The sequence below is a fragment of the Lepidochelys kempii genome, chromosome 1, assembly GCF_965140265.1.
Source record: "Lepidochelys kempii isolate rLepKem1 chromosome 1, rLepKem1.hap2, whole genome shotgun sequence".
NCBI classification, from domain to species: domain Eukaryota; kingdom Metazoa; phylum Chordata; order Testudines; family Cheloniidae; genus Lepidochelys; species Lepidochelys kempii.
Window position 1 is genome coordinate 344,542,737 of NC_133256.1, and position 27,314 is coordinate 344,570,050.

General features: G+C 41.7%; 1 protein-coding gene across 3 annotated transcripts in view; it reads left to right on the top strand.

The window, feature by feature from the left end:
* EXOC4 (exocyst complex component 4) overlaps positions 1 to 27,314 on the top strand; it is a 600,856-nt gene that overhangs the window by 373,297 nt on the left and 200,245 nt on the right. Inside the window, exon 11 of one of the 3 annotated variants that reach the window (XR_012156857.1) lies at positions 20,896 to 21,046. The exons of the other annotated variants lie outside the window; for them this stretch is intronic. The gene's annotated coding sequence lies outside the window, so the exon portion shown is untranslated. The remainder of the gene's footprint in view (positions 1 to 20,895; positions 21,047 to 27,314) is intronic. 3 annotated transcript variants of the gene reach the window in all.

The following is a 27,314-nucleotide window of genomic DNA, read 5'->3' on the forward strand; positions in this document are numbered from 1 at the left end:
CTTCAGTGTAGGCACTGCCTGAAATTGGCAGGGATGCGAATAAAGATAGATGGTCATGTCTTCCTTTCTTAATCACAGTTCAGTGTATTCTTTTTTCAGTTTTCTATCCAAAAAGGTTTTTGTGAAATGGCTCCAGCTCCCCAGCCTTTTGAAACTGGAGAAGGCAAAGCCAGCCATTGGGTAGACGGGGGGCCCCCTCACTCAGTGGGTCATCACTGTTTATATAGCGTCCAAAGCATGCCTAGTACCTTACAGAACAAAAGAGACATGCCAGAGAGTTCAAATTTGGGTTGAACACTTAAGTCTCCTCAGCACCTCAGAAAATCAAACACACTGATTGTAGGTGCCTAAATATGGAGTTAGAATCATAGAATATCAGGGTTGGAAGGGACCTCAGGAGGTCATCTAGTCCAACCCCCTGCTCAAAGCAGGACCAAGCCCCAACTAAATCATCCCAGCCAGGGCTTTGTCAAGCCTGACCTTAAAAACTTCTAAGGAAGGAGATTCCACCACCTTCCTAGGTAACGCATTCCAGTGTTTCACCACCCTCCTAGTGAAAAAGTTTTTCCTAGTATCCAACCTAAACCTCCCCCACTGCAACTTGAGACCATTACTCCTCGTTCTGTCATCTGCTACCACTGAGAACAGTCTAGATTTATACTCTTTGGAACCCCCTTTCAGGTAGTTGAAAGCAACTATTAAATCCCCCCTCATTCTTCTCTTCCGCACACTAAACAATCCCAGTTCCCTCAGCCTCTCCTCATAAGTCATTTGTTCCAGTCCCCCAATCATTTTTGTTGCCCTCCGCTGGACTCTTTCCAATTTTTCCACATCCTCCTTGTGGTGTAGTGCCCAAAACTGGACACAGTACTCCAGATGAGGCCTCACCAATGTCGAATAGAGGGGAATGATCATGTCCCTCGATCTGCTGGCAATGCCCCTACTTATACATCCCAAAATGCCATTGGCCTTCTTGGCAACAAGGGCACACTTTTGACTCATCTCCAGCTTCTCGTCCCCTGTAATCCCTAGGTCCTTTTCTGCAGAACTGCTGCTTAGCCATTCGGTCCCTAGTCTGTAGCGGTGCATGGGATTCTTCCGTCCTAAGTGCAGGACTCTGCACTTCTCCTTGTTGAACCTCATCAGATTTCTTTTGGCCCAATCCTCCAATTTGTCTAGGTCCCTCTGTATGCTATCCCTACCCTCCAGCGTATCTACCTCTCCTCCAAGTTTAGTGTCATCTGCAAACTTGCTGAGGGTGCAATCCACACCATCTTCCAGATCATTAATGAAGATATTGAACAAAACCAGCCCGAGGACCAACCCTTGGGGCACTTCACTTGATACCGGCTGCCACCTAGACATGGAGCCATTGATCACTACCCGTTGAGCCCGACAATCTAGCCAGCTTTCTATCCACCTTATAGTGCATTCATCCAGCCCATACTTCTTTAACTTGCTGGCAAGAATACCGTGGGAGACCGTGTCAAAAGCTTTGCTAAAGTCAAGGAACAAGACATCCACTGCTTTCCCTTCATCCACAGAGCCATTTATCTCGTCATAGAAAGCAATTAGATTAGTCAGGCATGACTTGCCCTTGGTGAATCCATGCTGACTGTTCCTGATCACTTTCCTCTCATGTAAGTGCTTCAGGATTGATTCTTTGAGGATCTGCTCCATGATTTTTCCAGGGACTGAGGTGAGGCTGACTGGCCTGTAGTTCCCAGGATCCTCCTTCTTCCCTTTTTTTAAAGATTTGGACACTACTTTAGCCTTTTTCCAATCATCCAGGACCTCCCGCAATCGCCATGAGTTTTCAAAGATAACGGCCAGTGGCTCTGCAATAACATCTGCCAACTCCTTTAGCACCCTCGGATGCAACGCATCCTGCCCCATGGACTTGTGCTCGTCCAGCTTTTCTGAATAGTCCCGAACCACTTCTTTCTCCACAGAGGGCTGGTCACCTCCTCTCCATGCTGTGCTGGCCAGTGCAATAGTAGTGCCTAAACGTCCAGTTTTGAACCTTTTGACCACAGTTTCTTCTTTGAGGAGCATGTAATCTAAAAATACACAAAACGTAACAGGAGATGAGAGTGGAGAGCGGGGGCTGGGGATTAGAGGATGAGATTCACCTCAGTGAGATTAAGTGGTAACTTTGGTTAGTTATTCACATTTCACGGACATCATGTTTCTTGTAACGCATGTAGGAGGTCGGGGTGAAATGGGGGAGGAGAAAGGGTTGGGAGCAGAGGAGATGGGAGGAGAAAGAGAAGATCCAGGGGAAGGATAGAGGCAAAAAGGGGGAGAAGCATGGAGTGATTGACTATAGGTCGGAGTGTAGTGACGTAGCACAGCAGGCAAGAGTTAAAGAAAACTGATGGAAGCAGAGGTTAGAATTCCAAAGAAGTTCAGATTTACTTGACTACTGTTGGTAGGTCATGTGGTGACTCGCCCCTGGCTCCCTGAGGGCTGGGAGGGGTCTCTTGAAGCCAAAATGCTTTGATAGCACGCCATAAAGAATGATCCTAGCTGGATCTGGAGTCACTGGGGCTGCATGCTTCTGCCGGTACAGTGGGTAATGATGGTGGGGGTAGGCCAGCCTGGCACTCACTTCTGGTACCTTGCTGGTTCCAGTGCCACTAACTGCAAGGGCCTCCAAGGAAACGTCCATAATAAGGAGCCCTGGAGAGCGCTCACAGCGGGGTCCTGGGATGCTGGCGTGCGAACTGCTGAGTGCTGTTTGCTCTTTTACTCACCACCTCTCTTTCCCCCAGCCGGAGAGTTGTAGGCGCCAGCTGAATCTGTGCTCAGGCCTGGCTCCTCAGCTTTGAATGTTGGTACCATGGGATTCCCCAAATAGTCCTTGTCCTGTGCGCTACCTTGAGTTCCGATGAGTCTTCTTTTCAGAGTTGCTTGGGCTGGAAGGTTTGGAAGGGAGAGCACAAAGGCAATGTTTTCCAAGTGGAGCAATTCCATCAGAGAGTTTTTCTGAGATTGCCTGTGCTCAGAAATATTAACTCTGACGTGGTCTCATTTAGGCTTTTAAGTTCACAGCTCGTTGAGATAAATAGGGTGAATGTGCTCATACTGTTATCTTTGCTGGTGCTGTGGTTTAATTGGTGACATGTTTCTGCAAGGCTGGGTTAATGGGGTAGCAGCGCTTGCATTTACGTTTTCATGTCTATTTGTGTCATTGAAAAGAAAGCATGCTTTTTTTAAAAAAAAGAGTGAAAGCTTTGATTCTGTAGAATCTGGTGTCCTTCGATTACTTGGGTTCCCATTGCCCCTTCTTGCTCCCTAGACCGGGTTCCTAGGCTTTCCATACCAGTTGCTTCCCCCCCATAGCTTGCCTTTCCAGTTGGAAATGTCCATCCTTGTCAAATTGTGAGAGTACCTGCCCTGTGATGAAATTCACTGAGTCTAACCCAATGTTTAAAAAAGTATACATCAACGAGTATATGTGGTATATGACACACCCGTGAAAGGTCCATTTGTAACAATAGGAGCTATACTGAAGAAGGACGGTCTTGTGGTTAAGGTGCTGGATTGGGATTCAAGAGATCTAGCTTAATTTCTCAGCTCTGACGCAGACTCCCTGTGTGTCTGTGGGCAAATGACTTAACCTGTCTGTTTCATCATATTCCCCACCTGTTACTGGGGATAATAATACGTCCGTTCTTACCGTCTAAAACAGAAACACTGAGAGTTCTTTCGGGCAGGGACTGACTGTTACGATGTGCATGTGTTGTGGTGCCTAACACAATGGGGCCACAGTAATGACTGGATTCTGCATGCGCTGCCTTCATACAAACGAATAACAATAACTATTCCCAGGTGCTCCGGGAAGTGTTGAGTCAAGATAGTGTTCTGATGAGATGATGCTTCTGTTGTGAGTTTTGTTGCTTGAGTATATTGTAATTCAGTATCCTTTTGGGACGACTTGTGCATGTACAGTCCCTCTTAAAGTCATGAGGGTTTTCTATTTCTTTTTTTAGGTACTTATATGGCCCTCATCTCCAAAGGCTGTGAGGCACTCAGATAGTACAATGTGTTTTTCCTCGAACATTCCCATGAGGTCAGTAACCTCATTTTACAAATGGGAAACTGAGGCACGGAGAGACTTAGGGCGGGTCTACATGGCAGCTGTAATTTCTAGCTTGGGTAGTCACACACTTGATCTAGTATCCAAAAATTGTGGTGTGGCCATGACAGCATGTGCTAGTCACCGAAGTATGTACCCAAAGGGTCAGGCAGAACTGAGTTCAGGCAGCTAACGTGCTGTCGCCCATGTGGCCATAGCCACGCTGCTAATTTTAGCACATAAGCACAAGCAAAGCTAGCATGTGTATGTCTGCCCAAGCTGGGAACTACACCTCCCCACTGCTGTGCAGATTTACTGTAAGTGACTTGCCTAAGGTCACATGGACTCTCTGACAAAGCAAGGCCAAATCCTAGGCTAGCAGCCTAACCACTGGACCATCCTTCCTCCTTTACATTTGTTTGTTTAAATTACTTACAGACTCACTGATTATTTTAATAACAAAAGGAGAAACTGACTGACATAAATGTGACAATCAAAACTCGGACAACAGTTTACAAAATGAGTAGCAGCCGTTTTAGCGCTGCAGATGTTGACAAGCAAATGCTTACATTTTGACACAGTTATAGAAAATATCCTGGGGGGGGACACACCGATAGCATCTCTAGCAAAGCACAGTGCCACTGATGCCAAATTATGAGTAGACTTTCTAGAGCCCTGATTCATGCAGTTGTATGTCAATACGTAAAGCAGTCAAGCTCAATCCTTCCTTTTAGCGGCAAGAGCAAAAAATTAAACGCTGCACTCAAAGGCCTCTAGGCAACACAGTAATACAAATAATAAAATAATAATAGGGAACATACTGCAAAATATTGGCTTTCAGCCTTAGGCTAAAAATGAACTGATGAAGAGAGAATTTAGTATTAATAATAAATCCATTTGGATACAGACCTTCCCTGATTACAGAGTGTCGTGCAAGAAATTAACATTTTGTTGTTGTTGTTTACCTCTGTAATTTAGGAAGAGACCAAGAGTGAACAAAAGATGCCCCAAGGCGCATTTCTGAAAGAAGTCCAACCGTTGCAAAGTTACACAGATGAATTGATTTAATTAGCCTGTGTAACATCATTTCTGCTACAGCATCTGAGACACTCATAAGAGATGATATTATGTGATGCAGTTTCTGTATTGTTTGCCTGTTTCAAGGGTGCCTATGAGTCTTCTACACAGTATATGCCATGGAAGTCCCTCCCAAAGTCGTAGTTTAATAGTTTATATGCATTCTCTGTTTCTTTAATTTTTCTGATTTTTTTTGTAGAGGGACGTGTGTTGGATGTCCTTATGCATGTGAATATATCTATAAATTAGGGCTGTCAAGCGATTAAAAAAATTAATCGTGATTAATCGCACTGTTAAACAATAATAGAATACCATTTATTTAAATATTTTTGGATGTTTTCTACATTTTCAAATATATTGATTTAAATTACAACACAGAATACAAAGTGTGCAGTGCTCACTTTACATTTATTTTTATTACAAATATTTGCTCTGTAAAAAACAAAAGAATACTATATTTCAATTCACCTAATACAAATACTGTAGTGCAGTCTCTTTATCATGAAAGTTGAACTTACAAAGGTAGAATTATGTACAAAAAATAACTGCATTCAAAAATAAAACAATGTAAAACTTTAGAACCAACAAGTCCACTTAGTCTGACTTCAGCCAATTGCTCAGACAAGCAAGTTTGGTTACAATTTGCAGGAGATAATGCTGCACACGTCTTGTTTACAATGGCACCTGAAATTGAGAGCAGGCATTCACATGGCATTGTTGTAGTCGGCGTTGCAAGATATTTATGTGCAAGATGAACTAAAGATTCGTATGTCCCTTCATGCTTCAACCACCATTCCAGAAGACATGTGTCCATGCTGATCATAGAATCATAGAATATCAGGGCTGGAAGGGACCCCAGAAGGCCATCCAGTCCAACCCCCTGCTCAAAGCAGGACCAATTCCCAGTTAAATCATCCCAGCCAGGGCTTTGTCAAGCCTGACCTTAAAAACCTCTAAGGAAGGAGATTCTACCACCTCCCTAGGTAACGCATTCCAGTGTTTCACCACCCTCTTAGTGAAAAAGTTTTTCCTAATATCCAATCTAAACCTCCCCCACTGCAACTTGAGACCATTACTCCTCGTTCTGTCATCTGCTACCATTGAGAACAGTCTAGAGCCATCCTCTTTGGAACCCCCTTTCAGGTAGTTGAAAGCAGCTATCAAATCCCCCCTCATTCTTCTCTTCTGCAGGCTAAACAATCCCAGCTCCCTCAGCCTCTCCTCATAACTCATGTGTTCCAGTCCCCTAATCATTTTTGTTGCCCTTCGCTGGACTCTCTCCAATTTATCCACATCCTTCTTGAAGTGTGGGGCCCAAAACTGGACACAGTACTCCAGATGAGGCCTCACCAATGTCGAATAGAGGGGAACGATCACGTCCCTCGATCTGCTCGCTATGCCCCTACTTATACATCCCAAAATGCCATTGGCCTTCTTGGCAACAAGGGCACACTGCTGACTCATATCCAGCTTCTCGTCCACTGTCACCCCTAGGTCCTTTTCCGCAGAACTGCTGCCTAGCCATTCGGTCCCTAGTCTGTAGCTGTGCATTGGGTTCTTCTGTCCTAAGTGCAGGACCCTGCTCTTATCCTTATTGAACCTCATCAGATTCCTTTTGGCCCAATCTTCCAATTGGTCTAGGTCCTTCTGTATCCTATCCCTCCCCTCCAGCGTATCTACCACTCCTCCCAGTTTAGTATCATCCGCAAATTTGCTGAGAGTGCAATCCACACCATCCTCCAGATCATTTATGAAGATATTGAATAAAACCGGCCCCAGGACCGACCCTTGGGGCACTCCACTTGATACCGGCTGCCAACTAGACATGGAGCCATTGATCACTACCCGTTGAGCCCGACAATCTAGCCAGCTTTCTACCCACCTTATAGTGCATTCATCCAGCCCATACTTCCTTAACTTGCTGACAAGAATACTATGGGAGACCGTGTCAAAAGCTTTGCTAAAGTCAAGAAACAATACATCCACTGCTTTCCCTTCATCCACAGAACCAGTAATCTCATCATAAAAGGCGATTAGATTAGTCAGGCATGACCTTCCCTTGGTGAATCCATGCTGGCTGTTCCTGATCACTTTCCTCTCATGCAAGTGCTTCAGGATTGATTCTTTGAGGACCTGCTCCATGATTTTTCCAGGGACTGAGGTGAGGCTGACTGGCCTGTAGTTCCCAGGATCTTCTTTCTTCCCTTTTTTAAAGATTGGCGCTACATTAGCCTTTTTCCAGTCATCCGGGACTTCCCCGGTTCGCCACGAGTTTTCAAAGATAATGGCCAGTGGCTCTGCAATCACAGCCGCCAATTCCTTCAGCACTCTCGGATGCAACTCGTCCGGCCCCATGGACTTGTGCACGTCCAGCTTTTCTAAATAGTCCCTAACCGCCTCTATCTCCACAGAGGGCTGGCCATCTCTTCCGCATTTTGTGATGCCCAGCGCAGCAGTCTGGGAGCTGACCTTGTTAGTGAAAACAGAGGCAAAAAAAGCATTGAGTACATTAGCTTTTTCCACATCCTCTGTCACTAGGTTGCCTCCCTCATTCAGTAAGGGGCCCACATATTCCTTGGCTTTCTTCTTGTTGCCAACATACCTGAAGAAACCCTTCTTGTTACTCTTGACATCTCTGGCTAGCTGCAGCTCCAGGTGCGATTTGGCCCTCCTGATAACATTCCTACATGCCCGAGCAATATTTTTATACTCTTCCCTGGTCATATGTCCAACCTTCCACTTCCTGTAAGCTTCTTTTTTATGTTTAAGATCCGCTAGGATTTCACCATTAAGCCAAGCTGGTCGCCTGCCATATTTACTATTCTTTCGACTCATCGGGATGGTGATGACGGGTTCTGCTCGATAAAGATCCAAAGTAGACTGGACCGACACATGTTCATTTTCATCATCTGAGTCAGATGCCACCAGAGGAAGATTGATTTTCTTTTTTGGTGGTTCGGGTTCTGTAGTTTCCGCATCGGAGTGTTGCTCCTTTAAGACATCTGAAAGCATGCTCCACACCTCATCCCTCTCAGATTTTGGAAGACACTTCAGAGTCTTAAACCTTGGGTCCAGTGCTGTATCTATTCTTAGAAATCTCACATTGGTACCTTCTTTGTGTTTTTCAAATCTACTGTGAAAGTGTTCTTAAAACAAACGTACTGGGTCATCATCCGAGACTGCTATACCATGAAATACATGGCAGAATGTGGGTAAAACAGAACAGGAGACATACAGTTCTCCCCCAAGCCGTTCATTCACAAATTTAATTAAAGCATTATTTTTTTAACACGCATTATCAGCATGGAAGCATGTCCTCTGGAATGGTGCCTGAAGCATGAAGGGGCATATGAATATTTAGCATACCTGGCACGTAAATACCTTGCAATGCTGGCTACAAAAGTGCCATGCGAACACCTGTTCTCACTTTCAGGTGACATTGTAAATAAGAAGCAGTCAGCAGTATCTCCCATAAATGTAAACAAACTTGTTTGTCTTAGCAATTGGCTGAACAAGAACTAGGACTGAGTGGACTTGTAAGCTCTAAAGTTTTGCATTGTTTTGTTGTTTGAGTGCAGTTATGTAACAAAAAAAATCTACATTTGTAAGTTACTGTTTCATGATAAAGAGATTGCACTATAGTACTTGTATGAGGTGAACTGAAAAATAATATTTCTTTTATCATTTTTACAGTGCAAATATTTGTAATAAAGAATAATAAAATAAAGTGAGCACTGTACACTTTATATTCTGTCTTGTAATAAAAATCAATATATTTAAAAATGTAGCAAAACATCCAAAATATTTAATAAATTTCAATTGGTATTCTATTGTTTAACAGTGCAATTAATCGTGATTAATTTTTTTAATCACAGTTAATTTTTTTGAGTTAATCGTGTGAGTTAACTGCAGTTAATCGACAGCCCTACTATAAATATATTTAATATTATGACTCGGTTATATTTTGCACTTAGAGTGAGAGTTCAACCTCTTTGTTTTGTATGAAAAATATAGTGTATCTGCTTCAATTTTTCAGCACATAATTTCTGAATTAAGCTTAAATTTCCTGAGGATTTTCAAGCAAGTTTGTTAATTAGTGTCCAGTTGAAAATTGGCCCTAAAAAATGTTCACGTTCTGAGTCTCATGATTTTTTTGAGTCCTCTTGGCTTAAAAAATACAAACTTGTAGGAAGACAAAACTGTGTATGTACGTAGAGTGTTTGCTGGTTAGGTAGTAATCTGGTTAGTTTCAAAGAAAAAATTATTAGTGTTGTTTGTCATAGCTGAATCTTTTATTCACTGCAGTTAGCTGATGGGGAACATGATTTATGTTAGCTACTTGCTGTCCCTGACATGGTTTTTGGAACCATTTGTGAGCAGTGTAGGAGAGAAATATAACATTTTCTAATATTCTAATATTTATCTAATATAATAATTTTCTAATATTCTAATTTTCTTATATTTTTTCAAATATAACATAACTGGGAATTGGTCCTGCTTTGAGCAGGGGGTTGGACTAGATGACCTTCTGGGGTCCCTCCCAACCCTGATATTCTATGATTCTATGAACATTGCTTTTTGTCATATGCCCGCAGCTCTTTTCCCTACATCTGAAAGTGGGGGCTAAACATGGTGCACGGGAAATGGATTTTGCTGGTCCAGAGGCATTTACGGTGTGTCCAATAATTTGATCTTCAATTAAGGAGTAGTGTTTGCGTCCAAAATCAGTATCCCTTGAAATTGTTCAGAAGTGTAACAGTTTTGCAAAGAACAGGATCTTCGACTCTTTACTCTGTGGAGGATGCTGGTCTTCTTGAAACTGGTTCAAGAGCTCCACTCATGAATCAGCTGGGCAGTTTCACAGAGATCCTGTTCTTCACAAAAGCAACAGCTATTATGTCAAAAATCCTGGTCTTTGTGAAACTGTTCAGACAGTTTAGGAGCAGAGCGGCCTTGCAGTTACAGTAAATGCCCTCAGGGCTTGATCCAAAGCACACTGAAGTCAGTTTGATCTCGATGAGCTTTGGATCAGGGCCCCAGAGAGTACTGAAGATTTTAATAAGCAGAGTTAGACTTAGTATTTTGGAGATGGGTTGTGAAACAGTTTTATGGCCCCTGCCCAGCAAACAAAACCACTTTCAATCTATTATGAGTACGCTGCTACGCACAGGACCAGCACAAAGATGTTGGGGATGCTCAGTGAGATTATTATTTTATTTTTTTTAGAAGAAAGCTCAAACTTAGATGTGTTTTCCAGTAATAGTGCATGCATTGGGATGTCCTGTAGGGTCTCCCCCGCTTCCTGCTGCAGGAGTGGAGCCCAGCTGCATATTCCTTTCAATCTTAGTAATCACTTATTTTAAAGGCTATATCAGCAAGAAAAAAGGGCTAGACATTTGCTACTTAAAAAAAAAAAGAAAAGAAAACTTTTTCTCCTTTGCAGTTCCTGAAGGCCAGGTCTGCTAATAAATTCATGTGGCCCCTCCTGCCCCGAGGTAATCAGTACCAAGTTCTGTTCTAGTTGTTTGTTGAAGCAGAGATATGAAGGAGTTCAGCAACCAATACGTTTACTTCCTTAGTAAGTGTATTGGTTGCTGAACCAAAAGCTCCAAATTAAATCAAGCCATTCAAAAAAACAAACAAGCCTCATCATGGCTGGGCTTTGTTTGGATTCTGTTCATTTCAGTTGGGTTACATGGGGCCTACTTTTTAGATCTTGTGTTCTCGAGATTCTTGAAATTGCTTTATAATCACCGTGTAAAACTTTGAAGTAGTAAAGAATACATTGGCAAGATCTAGTACAATTACTTTGTCATGCATCTTGTTATGTTGCCATATTTGTTTAATTAAATTCCTTGCTAATTAGAACTGTATGTACTTGCTTTAATTATTATTTGCTTAACACAATCAACAGTGTAATTCTTTTCAGTAAAGCGGCACGCTTCCTAGTTAAATTAAATTACTGATTTCATGTGCTTTCTGAAAGAATAGATGTGCCATTTTTGTCAAATGGTATGTTGGGTTTTTTAGTATGACTGAAATTCAGTTTGGACTAACTGGAATTTAACATAATATTTTTAATTGGTCTTTAAGCAAGAAGAATTCCACATTCCATTTGCTACCTCAGCACAAAGATGTTTTTCTCTTTGTCAGTTAAAAAATTAGATCAGACTCCTATTCCTCACCCCATTGGATCTATTTTCAGATGCAGAAGGGAAAGTATTTTGGTTTGAATTGTTGCTTCAGAGCAACAGTTCCACACAAACAAACAAACATACACAAAAAACTCAGTGGGATTTGAGGGTTTTATCAGGTTTTCAGTGTTTTCCTATCTTTTTTGAACATGCAGTACTATAGAATATTGTAAATATTTCAAAACTTTTTCCTACCACACCCATTAGGCTCTGATTTCAATCTGTGAATGAAAATTGATAGCTAATTTAAAAAGTGAAAGGGAAGTGAGAGGAAATATCAAGATTCTTATTATGCCTATAAGGAGATTATACGAAGGCTGTAGGATTGTTTTAATCATAGATGGTATGGGGAATGGGAGGAGTCATTGGTAACTGGAGGGCGTGGAACAGCTATAGGGTGGAATAAACAAACTTTGGAGGTTGAAAGGAGGAGAGGAGATGAAGAGGTAAACCATTAAGGGATGCTTGATTCACTAGAATCAGTAACTTCTGAATGACTGTACAAGTGCTGATGATATGGTTCTGTGTAAATCTGGCAAGCTCAGTCTTCACAGCAATGAGTTTTCTAGATAATTTTTTTTCATTTTAATTGTAGTAAGTGTGTGAGCTGCTGATCAGTACTGCTAACTAGTGTTTAGTGTTCAGTGGTTATCAAAGAGAAGCATATGAATTTAACTCAGTGTGCCTCACATTGAAGAAGGCTGTCAGAAGCAAGCAAGTGAATGGACTGATGTAATAGAAACATCTGTAACAGATAATTCTTCTAAAGCAAAACATAAACATTGTCAAGAGATTAAATAGCAAGATAGAAAGGATTCTTTCTTATCCAACGAGTGCAAGTAATTGGTTTCTTGGATTTTTCAAGATCAAATGTGCCATTGAATGAAACTTTGGTCTGTTGCAGTGGAAAAGCAGATTATTAATGAGTTTGACCCCACAAGTGAGACATTTTGATGTCATTGTAGTCATTGAAATGTAGCAACACTGATAATTTAAGTGTGTTTCCAAGACCTTTCAGTAGTTCTTCAGCATCAGTATCTGTTTTCCATCACCTAAAAATGGGAAAGAACAATTAGTGAGTGTGCCACAAAACTAACTGAAAGGCAAAGGCTTAAAGGGTCCAGTTCAGGAAGGCACTTAAGTAGATGCTTAAGTCCATCCATATTTAGCATCCCTATTCATTCACTGGGGTTCTAGTCCATGACTGGGACTCCCAGACGTTAATACAAATAATAATAATAATAATTCCAGCTGTATTCCACAAAGCACTTCAATGGCATCTGCTGAAGTGCTTTGCAGAATAGGATTAATTTTCTGAATCAGGGCAAAACTTTGATAAATCTTTTATGTTAGCAAGTCACCTTCAGTGTATCAGAAAATTAACAGTGTAAGGAAATGATTGATATACTTGTGCAGGTAGAGTTAAGCTCACGGGTCCACTACTGTGTGTTGCAAGAGAAGAATTAGGGGAAGGGGGGGATATAAAAGAGCTACGAGAATCAATTCTGACATTAATGCAAGATGGTTGGTCAGGTCATAAAAAATAATCTGGTAATGTCTACGTTGAAAATCCATTCTGATTTACTGCTGTTGATTTTACATCTGAAGAGAAATACATTGGATATTGTGTCCCAAGTTACCAAAGATGTCATTCCAGAATGCAGAGAACAGTATAACAAGGACGATAGGGGTGGTTTTTGGCATTACATTGTACAACAAAAACAAAATGAAGATGACGAGAACTTTTCTGGGGCAGTCCTCCTACATGTTTGGCATAAAGGTGTCTGGCACAGCTTTTAAAACTCATTGAAGATGTCATAACACCTAACATGGTGGAAGTTCAAAAATTCTTCCACAACCATCATCAGTCTCTACGCTGGTTGACTGAAGCACTAAGGCGTATGCCCCCTGCTTCCTGTGACATTCAGTGGTGCACTCAAGAAAATGGTGAGCTTGATTCTCTTCTTGCACCAAGATAAATCAGGAGTAATGAAATTAGTGCTGTGACATTGGTGGGTAAAGAAGAATTAGACCCACAGGGTAAATTCCTGATCCCATCAAAGTCTATGGCACAACTCCCATTGACTTCAATAAGGCCGGATTTCATGCCCAGTCTCTACATTTGAATTTAAACACTCCACTATGTTGAGATTTGTACTAAGAAGAGTTTGGTGGAATATTTGTAGTTAACAAAGGTGTGAAAATGCTTAAAACTCAAGGAGAGTTTCACCAGTTTAGTGCCAAAAGTCTCTCTGAACATGGCAGATAATGGGGAGTAATTCGCTTCATTAAATTAGCAAGGTGATTGTATATCAGCCTTTGTTTTAATGGAAGTAGAGTTGTGATAAAAATTCACTTTTCCAGAGGAGATCGGGGGCCAAGGAGGCAGGTAAAAACCTATATAAAATCTATACTGTCTCCTCTTTTCCTCTCTCACTTTCCAGCAGAATTACTTACAAATGTTAAGTTCTTTACCTGTTTTTTGTAGCTAAGCTTACTGGGGTATTGTCAGAACCTACCAGCTTGTTTTCAGTAATGGGATTTCTGTAAATTTCACTTTACTGGACATGCTTTCTATCTAGTTTTTAGTGTTGTAGATAGTGGAAATAAGCTCTATATAACTCTGACTGCAACATTTAAGGGGGTTCATTCAACACAACTCAGGTTACTTAAGTATGAACACTTCAGACAGACCTGTTTATCTGAGGTACTTATAAGGTCCCCACTACCATGCTGCTGGAGAGCCTTACAATCATTTGAATGCATTTATTTTCACAACACCCCTCTGAGGTAGGATAGTTCTATTATCCACATTTTACAGATGGGAAACTGAGACATAAAGAGGCCAAGCGACTTGCCCCTTGACTCCCACACAGCAAGTCTGTGGCAGATCAGGGAATTGAACCAAGGTCCCCCAGCTCTTAGGCTAGTGCCCTAATCACTGAACCATTTTCCAAGATCACAGACCCAGTAACTAAAATGTCTCCTTGTCTTAAGTTCATGATCAGCCAAGGCATTTGAACTGTTGTGGTGCTGTAACCCTGGACACCTATGAAAGGGATCTGTGTCACAAGGGTGAACATGTGACAAAGAGTAGCCCCGGGTGTCTAGGGGAGAAACTGGTGACATACGACTAACTAGAAAATGCAAATTCAGGGACTTGGACTTCAGTAATAACCTCAATGCTCTAACCCCTCTTTTGAACCCTTAAAGTTAAGTGAAGTAAGATACTCTATTTACAAATACCAATCAAAGAATAGACCAAGGGAACTTCAAGTCCTAATGATTAATGAACCATCTCAAAGATTCCTGAACAAGTAGTTTTTGAGAGATCAGCTCTTCCTTTCTATTCTGATGCTGTATCTGATTTTCATTCCATTTCTGAAATCAGTCTGCAGACCCTAAAATGCGCAGCTCAGATAAGGACACATTACGACCATCCTGTGGATCTAGGAGAGTATTGAACACTTGTGTAAAAAGAACTCATTTGGAGAGACTTTTTGTACATTTCCATAGGTCAAAGACTTCATTCTTCCACAAGGCAAACATGCTATGTTAAAATGGTTAATTTCCAGATTAGGAGAATCACACTTTTTCCTATTCTGTACATGTTGACATATGATGTAGCCACTTATGAAGAATTAGGCAAAATCTAGATGTCTGAGGCAACCATAATAGAGAACCTTTGGATTCTGGTATTAAAATCTTCTTACCAGGATCTGATTTCTGTGCAGCTTTTGTCACATTACCACAACATACTGGAATTATACTATTCTTCTGGTAGATTTTTCATCTGAGAAGAGGGAGCGATTGAGAGAAATCCATAGTCAGATTATTCATATTGAAAGAGTCCCAGTTTCCCATCCCAAATGTGGACATCCTCAACCCTCCTCTTGAGAGAAGATTCTTTTCTAGTCCTTTTACTAATATTCTGACCCTAGCAGTCACGTTTGGAGACTTCACAGCTTGAAGAGGTACAAGGTACCTCTATCATTGAATGCTAATCAATTCCTATCCCATGTATTGCACTGCTTCCTCCTAACAAATCTAACCGAGACACAGAGAGATTAATTTATCCCTCGCTCTAATTAATAAAAAAGAGAGCTAAGATCTAACTGTGTGATGTAGTACTAAGAAAATAAGCCCTGTAAGTGTCATTGTTATTTAGATATAATTGTTTCATTAGATGGCTAATAGTTTTGCAGACAGCTTCCACTTTCATGTCATACTTGTGTTCCAGTCCTTCTCTAAGGCTGAGTAGTAAGAAGCCAGCAAGGAAGTGGTTTTAAATCCATCACTTGTTTGAAAAGTGAACACCAAAAGGGAGAGGGGGCTTGTGAGGAAACCAGGTTGTTTAATAAGACAACAAAATTCATTCACCAGCTTGTTTGAAAGGGGCCTTTAATATTCTGGAGCTAAATTAGGCAGCAGATCCAGCATAGGCCCCAGGCTTTGACATGTGTTTTATAATGACAGTTAATTAGATGCTGTCTGCAGCAATCATAGGCTGTCATTCCTAATACATGTCTAGTAACTTGAAGGACAGGAGAATTTCCCTCCTCCCCCAACTGAAATCAGTTGCCAAAATTAACTATGAATATATGAAGTGTTAATTTGGCAATTAATATAGCCTTTCCCTGCATGCCAGCAAGTGGGCCCCTTTTAACTCCTTTTTCTCTATGTGCTTGACATTTCAGGCTGTTTTGTGTATACTCCATGGCAAGCAGAGAGGGATATTATTTCCTCGTAGTATTTAGGAACATCACACAGCTCCTCCCAACCTCATTCTTTCTCAGGGTATGTGTTACCTGTCATGGAGTCTTACGTATTATAACATTAAGAACTGTCTAGTTCCACAAATCACTTCCAGTCACATTCCACTGCTCCACCAATGCAGGACAAGGACGTTATTGCCTTAGGGGATTTGTCTCAAGACATTAGAATGGGAAGGCAATTTGGTTGTCATTCATGCAGGTGTGCATGTGTATATATAAATATACCTCAGAAGTTCCTAAGTCCCAACAATTTCTTGTACTTCCTACCATACTTCAAGAAGAATGGCTGTAATTCTTCTGTTATTTGCTTAGTAGAGCCAAACGCCCTGAGGTTCTTGCCTGATCCCATCTCTCTTTTCACCTTTCCCCCCTCAAAAGACTGCCCAATGAAAGTAGACCACCTTCTTCCTACTAGAAATAAAGGGCCTGATCCTGAGAGGGCTGAACCCTCAGCTTTTAGGGGCAGGTCAAGAAGTATCTCCATCACATGAACAGGCCTGGAGTATCAATTCAAGAGCTATGGACAAGGCTTTCCAGAGCCCCATAAGTTGGGATTTAAACAGTTTCCATTGAGACACCATGTTAGGATGTCACAACCAATGATATCCCAAGTGCAGGTCCTCAGAGTGTTGTTGCATGTGCAAGTCATAGGTCTATATTAAATTTATAACAATACTTTACATTTTACCCTGCTACACTTATTGCCCTGTTACCACCCTCCACCACAGCATTAAATTCTCTCTCTTCAGAATAAATCCAGCCTGAGTCTCGACCCTTGGTAACTTAAAACCCAACTCTGAGGCAATCAAGAAAGCAACCCATTAAGATCTGTAAGTGCTAGGATCTTCCAGCAGCTTCTGGATTCTCTTTTACGCATTGTGGATCATGACTGCAGTAACGGTTCCTGTATGGCATGAAGAATAAGGGCAACTGCTATGATCACCATAACCAAGAACATGTCTGATTTGCCTTCATTGGATATTTGACCTTTGGGACCTAAGAACTGGGTGCTCTTCACTGCCCCAGGTTTAGTAATGATATTTATAAATAAAGGGTAGGTTAGGGCAGGTTGAGATTACGGACCCCAGGTTCAATTCCTTTCTGTGCCTCAGGCTTCCTGTATGACCTTGGGCAAATCACGTAGTCTCTGTGTCCCTCCATTCCCTGTCTGTAAAATAATAGCACTTCCCTAGCCCACAGGGTGTTGTGAGGATAAATACATTAAAGATTATGAGGTGCTCAAATACTAAGGTAATGGGGCCTACACACATACCTAAAATAGATTTAGAACAGATAGCTCTTTATATGTGTTAATCAATCCTCACAGCCCTTGTGTGTGGTTGTTAGATGTATTGCTCACATTTTACTGATGGGGAAGTTGACACAGAGAAGTTGTGACTTGCCACGACCACAAAGCAAGACCTGGTCAAGGTCTGGATTAGAACTCTGTTTTCGTGGGTGCTGGCCCTATGCTTAGACTGTACCTCATGCCGGAGATTTGTTGCTGCTGATGTCATTCTTAAGGGCTGGAGTGCTCATTTAGCATAACTTCAGCCAAAGTTCTTCTGTTCTGGCTGAAGCACAAGGACAATAGGCATCAACACACTTGAATTATGAGCCATCCATATGGCGTCTTAATAAAACAGCATATGCCAGGTCTCTGTGACCATCGTGATTCAGTGGCTTATGCCAGTAGAACAGGAGGAACTATTTGCAGCCACATGATTCTGGAAGCCAAGTTGCTGGGCACCTCATTCTTCCTCTCAGCTGTTTCTACAAACAAGACCAATGTCCTACCAGATTGGCTCAGTCACAGAGAGACCTTCTGCCAGGAAGACTTATGCTAGACCCTCAAGATCTTCCTCTTCATTGTTTATCATATAGTTCAACTAATTATTGTTATATTTGCCAACCAAGCTTTTGCTTAGCTACCCATTTCCTTTAGAAATGCTGACCTTAAAAGGCAGTTCTGCTCTGAAAAGCGATTATTAAAGTATCATTGTGGGTTTCCGTGTTTGGGTATCAATAACAATGTTGGATTATCTCCCATTCCAGCTAAGGACTAAGAGTCAAACTGGGTTCTTTCCTCCTTACACATCATCACCAGAAATGAAGGATTTTCAGACCAAATTATGTTCTCATTCCGTTACATCTGTGAGATCCCATTAACTTCAAATGATACCTTCAGTGGCAGTTTGGATGTTTCATTGTCCTCATTAGGTTTGCAGAGCTAAGAGAGAGTGAGCTGGAGGTGGTTTCTTCTTGTGTATCAGTAGAATAACTCTGATTCATTCTTGTCACTCATTCATTGGTTTCAGTTTTAAGCCAGGCTATAATGCTTTGCATCTCTATTGCACTTTTCATCAAAGGAATCTCAAAGCATTTTGCAGCCATTAACAAATTAAGCTTCATACTGTGAAGCAAGTTCTATTATTCCCATTTGACAGCTTGGGGAAAATAAGGCACAGAGATATGAAGTTACTTGCCTTGTTTCTTATAGGGCATAGATAGTGGGAATAGAACCCAGGAGTCCCAACTCCTAGTTCCTTGCTTTCACCACTAGACCACACACTCCCTATCATATAGCTTTGCTCTTCGTTTATAATAGCATAACCTATATATATATTACATTTTACAAAATTAGTTCAAGGTTTTGATCTGGGTCTGGTGCCTTTGACAGCATTAATAAACTCTTCGTCTTTTACTGTGAGATAATGTGGCATGTAATGCCTTACAATAACCCGTTAGTAGACTGGGAAATACTGCATAGCACTACTGCTTTATGTCTCAGTTCATCTTGCCTGGTTGTTAAGTACATGAAAATAGGAGTTTCAAACCTATCCTCCACGTATGTTGTTTAAATCAGTATATACAGTGCAGGCTATTAATATTGTGATTGGTTTCAGAGTAGCAGCCGTGTTAGTCTGTATTCGCAAAAAGACAAGGAGTACTTGTGGCACCTTAGAGACGAACAAATTTATTTGAGCATAAGCTTTCATGAGCTACAGCTAAATGCATCCGATAGCTTATGCTCAAATAAATTTTTTAGTCTCTACGGTGCCACAAGTCCTCCTTTTCTTTTTGCGAATATTGTGATTGTAACTTTGTCTCATTGATTTTTCTTACCGTTGAGTAATCAGCTTCAAAATCTTCCCGTCCAGCCATGTCTGGGAGTATTGCCCGGTGTGGCAAGTGTGTCTTTAGCACTCACAATCCAAGTCAAAATCAGACTCAAGAAACTTAGAGCCTGTTGACTGCTGCCTACTGTACGAGGCGATCGTAGCACGACACACCTTCTGTGCTGATGGGTGTAACAGGTGGAATCCCTGAGCATCCATTTATATAAATGCAGCTCAGCACAGTGGCCCTGTGGGTGGACTGGACGGTGAGACAACTAATTGCACCTCCATATGAAGCATCAGCCTTTTGATTCCTGACTGATAAATAGCAGAAACCCTATGGAGAACAGGAGCTCAGACACCAGCAGTGCAGGAAGCACATACAGCTAGGAACTTAGTCTAGTGAACCAACCTGCAGGACATTTCACCAAATAGTCTGGGAGTCTGGTGGCTGTCAGACGATTCTGTGCTCATTCTGGTGACTTTCAGATTATGTTCTATTTAGAAGAATAATCTAAAATTTACTAATAGGCACATAAAATCCTCTAGGGCCTGCCAGATCCTTGGCTTGTTTGAAAAGTCGGAGAATGTTACCCCTTTTCTGCCTTCAGTTGTTCTCTTCCAGGGCTTCCCTGGCCCCTCACTCTCTGTGATTCATCCTTATTACCATGAACACTGAATCTCTCTTCCTACAGTAGCATACAGGCAGCTGCTCAGTGGCTTCCTCCCCTGGTTATTTGTCTCACCTGCAGGCAACCATCCTCTGGCTCCACACATCTGCTGCTGCCTGTCGACCTGTTCAGGAGCTGCCTGAGATCAGTACCTTTGAGAGGTGAGACCACTGAGCAGCTGGGAGGGGAGTCTGCCAGCAGCGGGACATTGGGCCAGGATGGATCAGTAGGTTGACTTTCAAAACCTAAGACTATCTCAGCCAAACCAAGTAGGTAGGCAGTTACTTGAAGAGTTTGGGAGTCGCTGTCTCAAGGCAAGCAATCCTGACAAAAGCTTGCGTCTCTTATTGCATCATGTGGCCCCAAAACAATGGTGCTATAATTGCTTCATCTAATCCCGTATTAGCCTGTAATGTAGTTTCTGTCATGTCAGACTTTTTTATTTAATTTCAATAAAATGCTAACAATATTTTGCTTCTCATTCATCCTCATCCAGGCAGCTTCAGGGACTTATAAGTAGATTGTTACGGCATTAATTTCGATTTCATGGTCAGGCCCTGTTCCTCAATAGGGATGATATGATTTTGCCCCCACTGCATCTTCAGACAAGGAATCTACAAACATCCCTATGATGTCTCCTACCGCTTTAGAAGATTTGATATAATGGAGGGATGATGAAGCCATCAAACAAATCCTATTTACACTTCCCTGCGAGTATAATTCATGCATCAGTGAGCACTCTCAATGGAAAATTACCTTTGGAGTTTAAATTTCCATTCCAAAGTTGCATTACAAAGATAATTTTGTTTTCATAGGCTACAGGGTTTTGCTTTTTAGAGACCATGAAATTTATGTCTAGTTGCTATTTTCATTGTACAAGCGAAAAGCTTAAATACAAAGTTTTTAATGTCCCTGTCTATAAAAACTAGATTTTTAGTGGCTTACTCATTAGCACTGACTTTCACCTTTTTTCTTTAGTTTCCCAGTGGCTCAGATGTACAGACTTCTTTAAGAAAAAAGAAACCAACTAAATACATAACTGAAAAAGCAGCCCAAAAGAGATTTGATTTTAGAGACCGATCAGCAAACTCTGTGTGTCTTCTTACCACCCGTTTTATTTTAGCAAATGGTAAGATTTATGTGAGAAATCTCATCAGCACAATTTACAGCACAGAATTGCTGCAGAAATCAGTGCTGTATACTGTACACAAGGAATAGTTTTTCATACTCTCTGGGATGCAGCTGTGCCTGGATTTCATTTTAAAAATAAAAGGGGGAAGTTTGTGATTCAACATTTTATAAATAGAATTAAGATATCAGTGATGTCCATCCACTGTTACTAGTCACAGTTCTCACTGATGGGAATAGGAACCGGTGGTGAGTCCACTACATATCATGTCAGTATTGTTTTCTTAGAAACATAGTACTGTACTTGTATAGATCTTGATTCTGAAAGTTCTTGCAGTGTGCTTTGCAAGTCACTTGTGGTATTTCCATCACCAGGGCAGACTACATGCAATACAGGTGATGAAGGAGTGGGGCATGGGTGGAGAATGTATGTGTCTGAAGAGACATGGCCACGAGTGTAATCCTCCTCGTGTTAGTGAGGCACTCAGATGTCTGCTTCCCTCTTAGGTCTCTCTCCTGCTGGTAGGCAGGAGTTACTTGGCAAACACACAGCCATGTTTCATGAATGCAGGATCTGGTTCCCCTGCACCATCTCTGCTACTCAATTCTCAATTTACACAACACTCAGTGCCTGGATTGTGCAGGATCAGGCCCTTTGAGTTTCATACAGTAATCTCACAAATATTAATCCACTCAATACGCTTCGGTAGGTAAATGTTGGCTATTTTACAAATAGGGAAACTGAGGCACAGAGTGGGTAAATGATTTGCTCAGGGTTACACTATGGGTCAGTGTCAGAGCCAGGAGTAAAACACAGGAATCTTGGATCCTGGTTCCCATTGCTCTAACCCACTAGCTGACAGTCTGTTCCTCTGTCACTTAAAACATGTTCTATGCAGTGCTTCATCTATGGAGAATGAACCCAATCTTCCAAAGGAATGTCAGTTAGGGGAACTGTATCCCTCTCTGTCCATGCAAATGCTGCTCCATGTAGACGTGGGGGATTTTGGTTGGAATTCAGACTGGATCAGGCAAGGTGGGTGAGCTAATATCTTTTATTAGACCAACTTCTGCTAGTGGAAGAGACAAGCTTTTGAGCCACACAGAGCTCTTCTTCAGGTCTTGAAAAGGTTGAAACCTGTTGAAAAGGTTTTGTCTGAGGCTTTGTCTACACGGCACTTTCATCGGTGAAACTTTTGTCGTTCAGGGATGTGAAACCCCCTGCACCCCAAATGACAGAAGTTTTACTGACGAAAAGCGCCAGTGTGGACCGCTCTACCGCCTCTCGTTGGGGGTGGATTTATTTTGTTGGTGGGAGAGTTCTCTCCCGCTGACAAAGAGCGGCTACACTGTGCACCTCTTAGCAGCATGGCCATAGCGCCATAGCTCTGTCGCTAAAAGGTGCCTGGTGTAGACATAGCCTGAGTGTCACAGCTAAATGCAAGGTGGAGCAGATTGTTTAGCGTAAGTTGTTAGCACATATTGTAAGGGACCATTCAGAGTGGCCAATTAACACCTCTGCAGTTATAGGACAAAGAGAGGGCATTAGTGTGTTACAGCCTGTTGTAATAAGCCATAAATCCACTGTGTCTTTTCCGTCCATGATTTTTAGTGTCTAGCAGAATTATGAATTTAAGCTCCCAGGCTCATCTTTTGAAAGTGTTGTGCAGGTTTTCTTTGAGTTTGAAGACTGATAGGTCAGACATAGAGTGATGGTTTTGTGAAAAGCATTCACGCACAGGTCATAGGATGTCTCATTTGAGGGTGTCTGACTCTGACCTATCAGTCCTCACCAAAATAAGTTGGTCCAATGGAAGATATTACCTCATCCACCTTGTTTCCCCAATATCCTGGGACTGGCATGGCTACAACTACATTGCATACTGGATCAGACAAAAGCCAATAAGGATTTATGTTTAATCTAGGTATCTGAGATTCCTGTCAAACCTGTCGAAAGAATCTACGTAGTATCTGGGCATCTTACACATCTTTTTAAAAAAACAAAGCACATAGGATCTCAGTTTCTTCAGTCATAATTAAATGGCTTAAACCTGATCACGATATGCATGAAATAATTTTTTCTGTGCCTTAGTTAGGAGAAGCACTGGAGATCTGGTTGCTGGGATTGGGTAGCGTTACAATACCCGAAATGGTCCTCCTTTGGAACACTACAACTCCTGGAAGTCCTGGAGCAGAATCATAGAACTGTTAACTGTTTAAGCAGGAAACAATGGTAGTTTTTTTTTCCCCCCTTCGGTTTTGGGAGGGTTGCTGTGACCAGCACAGTGACTTTCATGTAACTTTTGAGGGAAGGCAGCATCACCCCAGCATGAACGCTGCAGCTGCCTTTGAACAGGTATAGACTTAATTTGACTGAAGCTCCACTTATCTCGAACAAGTGGATCTGACACTCTTTGAACTGTGCCAAAGTAGCACATCACATGTAGCTGGGTCTCTTATCACTGGGCTGTAATGAGAAGGAAACATTCTCAGGATGTCTTCTCTATTTTTAAATTGCTTCTTTATAGATTATTCGTGCCATTTTCTGATGCTACATGTACCCTTTTGTATTTGATTTTTTTTAGTGGGAGGTGGGGTATCAGCTCCTTAGAAGGAAAAGTTCTCTTTTTACAAGAGTGCATGGGAAATTTAGTCTAGATGATATATAATGGGGCAAATTATAAATGCATAAATTCTTTAAACTCAAGAGGGCAATCTTCAAAACCATTCAGTGTTTGGCTTGCCATTGGAGTGTTCCCATTGACTTCAGGGAGAGCAGAGTTAGACCAATGCTAAGTGCTGTTGAAAATCCCACACACGGTCAAGAGTGGCAAGATTAAGGAACTTGGATGGCTGAGGGACTTAGCTTGCTCAGATCTAGCCTTGGGTGATGGGCGACCTGGGATGGATCACTTGGTGATTTCCTGTTGTGTTCATTCCATCTGGGGTACCTGGCACTGGCCACTGTCGGAAGACAGGATTTTGGGCTAGATGGATCTTTGGTCTGACCCAGTATGGCCGTTCTTATGTGCTTAACCAAAAACCATTCACATTTCATGGCGGCGTAGTGGTTTAGAGAACTATTTGAAATGGTTCTTGTATTTCTCAGTCTTCCTCCCAGTGAATAATGTTTCACATCACAAAAACCGCTATCCCTGACATGTTTCAGAGTAGCAGCCATGTTACTCTGTATTCGCAAAAAGAAAAGGAGTACTTGTGGCACCTTAGAGACTAACAAATTTATTTGAGCATAAACTTTCGTGAGCTACAGCTCACTTCATCGGACATGGCACTTGATGCTGTTTGGCCCTTTTTGGGACAGCTCCAGTAGAAAACACTGAGTATCTAATGAACCACGGAGACTGAACTAGCCTCAGGTGAGTCTGGGTCTTTTACTAAGCATGAGGGGCAGGGTTGTGAATTGCACATGATGGCTCAGATTTCTTGTCTGAGGTTCTCTCGTGTGCCTGGGACCAAGGTTAAGAAAGGTGGAAGTTGTGGGGTTGGTATGTGGTTCCTGTGGCATAACTTCATCCCAGATTCAGGTCATCTCTGTAAACACGATTGGCAGTTCTTCACAATGCTGAGTTTTAGATGACATGTGATTAACCATCCTGGAAAGTTCATGATTTAGCAGCTGCAATAACCAAAGGGAAGAATCATCTCTTCACTTTTATCATGATCATGGAGCAAGAATCTAGGAAACTCTTGTGTTGGAGTTTGCCTTTGCCTTGGATCTTTTCCATCAGCATTTGAGTTTGCTTCCTTTTTAGGTTCATTCATTGCAAGTCATCAGAGAGCTATGGTGATATGTGAGATGGTAAAGGAGAAGGTGGTGTTTAGATGCCAGGACATCTCTGCTTATGCTCAGAGTGTAGTTATGATGTTTTTGAGGATGTTCTCAAATTTAGTTGGATCCATGAGCTTACTGTGACAGGCCATGAAGGTGGAAGTGTATGGAGGGTAGTTAGTAGGTACCTCATTGTTGTTTCCCCTTGTTGGTGGATGTTTCTGGTGTCTGTTTCTTCCTGTCAGAACTGGGGTTATGTTGATTATCCAGCAATGGGGGTAAAGGTTAGCAGGATGTACCAGATGTTAGAAGATCTGGCAGCCGTCTTGGATGTTGTGTTTGGCTTGTGTTGTGGGAAAGGTCAGAGCTGGTGAAGAAGAGTTCTACAATACTAGAAGGAAGTACGGCAAGCTGGTAGCATTATTTATTTATTCTTTTATTGGTCCTGTGTCTTTAAATGAAGAGTGCTGTCATGCTGTGGTGGTAGACTGCATGTCTTGCAATGAGGCCACACAGGCTCCTACTTCATGAATGACCGCTCCAGTGGTGGCAGGGGGCTGCTCCTCTTTGGTTCCTGCTGTTGAGGAAAGGTTAAGAGTGTGGTCACTTACCCAGGAGTTTGACCTTTGAAAGTCTCTGCTCCCTGGATGGCAGCTGTAACCACGCAACTGCATGCTTTGCAAGCCAGGGGGTGGAACCTGCCATGTCTGTGCCATCACTAGCCTGGGAATGAGAGTTAGGAATTAGGAATGGAACTCAGGTCTCCAGCACAGCCAGGCAGAATACTCTATGAGCAGGTGTGTGCTGCAAAGATTTTGTTTCCATCATTTGAAAGAGACTCAGAAACATTATTTAAAGTTTGGCCAAGTGATGAGAAGAAAATGGTGGTGGTTCTAATGCCACAGCACTCGTTAGCTGGGGAGAATAAAGCACATAATTATTTTTGTTCTCGAAGGGGTAGAATAATGGAGTGAAGAGCATTTTGTGAGAGCGCTTTTCTTGTATGTCTTTAATCACCTTTTTCTCATTAACTTAATTTCTCCTACAATCAAATCATTAAGGTCACAGAAGGAGAATAAGATGAAAGAATAGAGCAGCTCAGGAGCTAACGTAGGAAGTGGGGGTTGTTACAATTTAAATTAACTTTTTTAGGCTTCGTCCAGACACCTCTCTACCTTTTAACATGGAGTTTAATAGAATAAGAGATTAAGAAGACTTTTTGGCTAAGGTCAAGCGTCAGTGTCTATTTAATGTGTGACGTATCATCTGTTTGGTCTTCTACATATCTACCCACTGTACTACAATCCTGAGATTAAGGGTGAGCCAACTGGATAAAATACAGCAAAATTTTCCCCTGCTGCTCATCTATACTCCAAACTCAAATCACACCAAATCTGATTTTTTTTTATTTTTTTTTTAGGAGCAAGTGTTTAAAAACACTGGGAAATTTTTTTGTTTATATATAATTTTGTGCCTGCATCTGCACTTGTTTCTCTGCTTTCAGCAAAGAATTGGAGGTGCCAAGATGCTGTGAAAATACCAAAATGCACATGTTTTACAGTGGCCCAATATAACACACGAACCAGGGGTCACCCAATTAAATGTATAGGCAGCAGGTTTAGAACAAGCAAACAAAAGGAAGTACTTCTTCACACAATACACACACAATCTGTGGAAATTGTTGTTGGGGCGTGGTGTGAAGGCAAAAGCTATAACAGGGTTCAAAAAAGAATTAGGTAAGTTCATGGAGGATAGGTCCATCCATGGCTATTAGCCATGATGGTTAGGGTACAACCCTATGCTTTGGGTGTCCCTAAGCCTCTGACTGCCAGATGATGTGGACGGCAGGGGATGGATCACTCAATAATTGCCCTATTCTGTTCATTCCCTTTGAAGCATCTGCATTGGCTACTGACAGAGAAAGGATACTGGGCTAGATGACCAAAGATCTGACACAGTATGGCCATTTTTAAATTCTTATGACCGTAAAACAGGAAGCTCTACAAATGATACAAGAAAGCCTAGCTATCCTTACAGAGAGTGTTAAACATATGTTACATGCTGCTCTCTCTTAAACTTTGGATATAATAATATGCCAACCCTTGTGGATTCTGCCCTCCAGCACCCGGATTCTGCCCTCCAGCACCCAGATTCTGTGGTAATGGAGTCATATAAACACTGTAGGTAGAAGGGCTCAAATTCATCCTCTGTTCCTTTCCAGAAACTCATTGTAGACCTGGTAAGAAGGCCGAATCTAACGATGCCTGAGCAGGTCCAGGGTTCATGATTACAGACCAGCCTCCATGTAGTGGTTCTCAAACATTTGCACCTGGGACCAATTCCCAAACCATCCATGAATACAAGTGACTCCAATTTACAATCTTTTAGTTAATTTTGTAAATATAATATTAATGTTATGTATTTTCCAGAAGGAGGTTGAGGAAAGAATCAGCTTCACACAGTATTGTTCTCTGTTGCT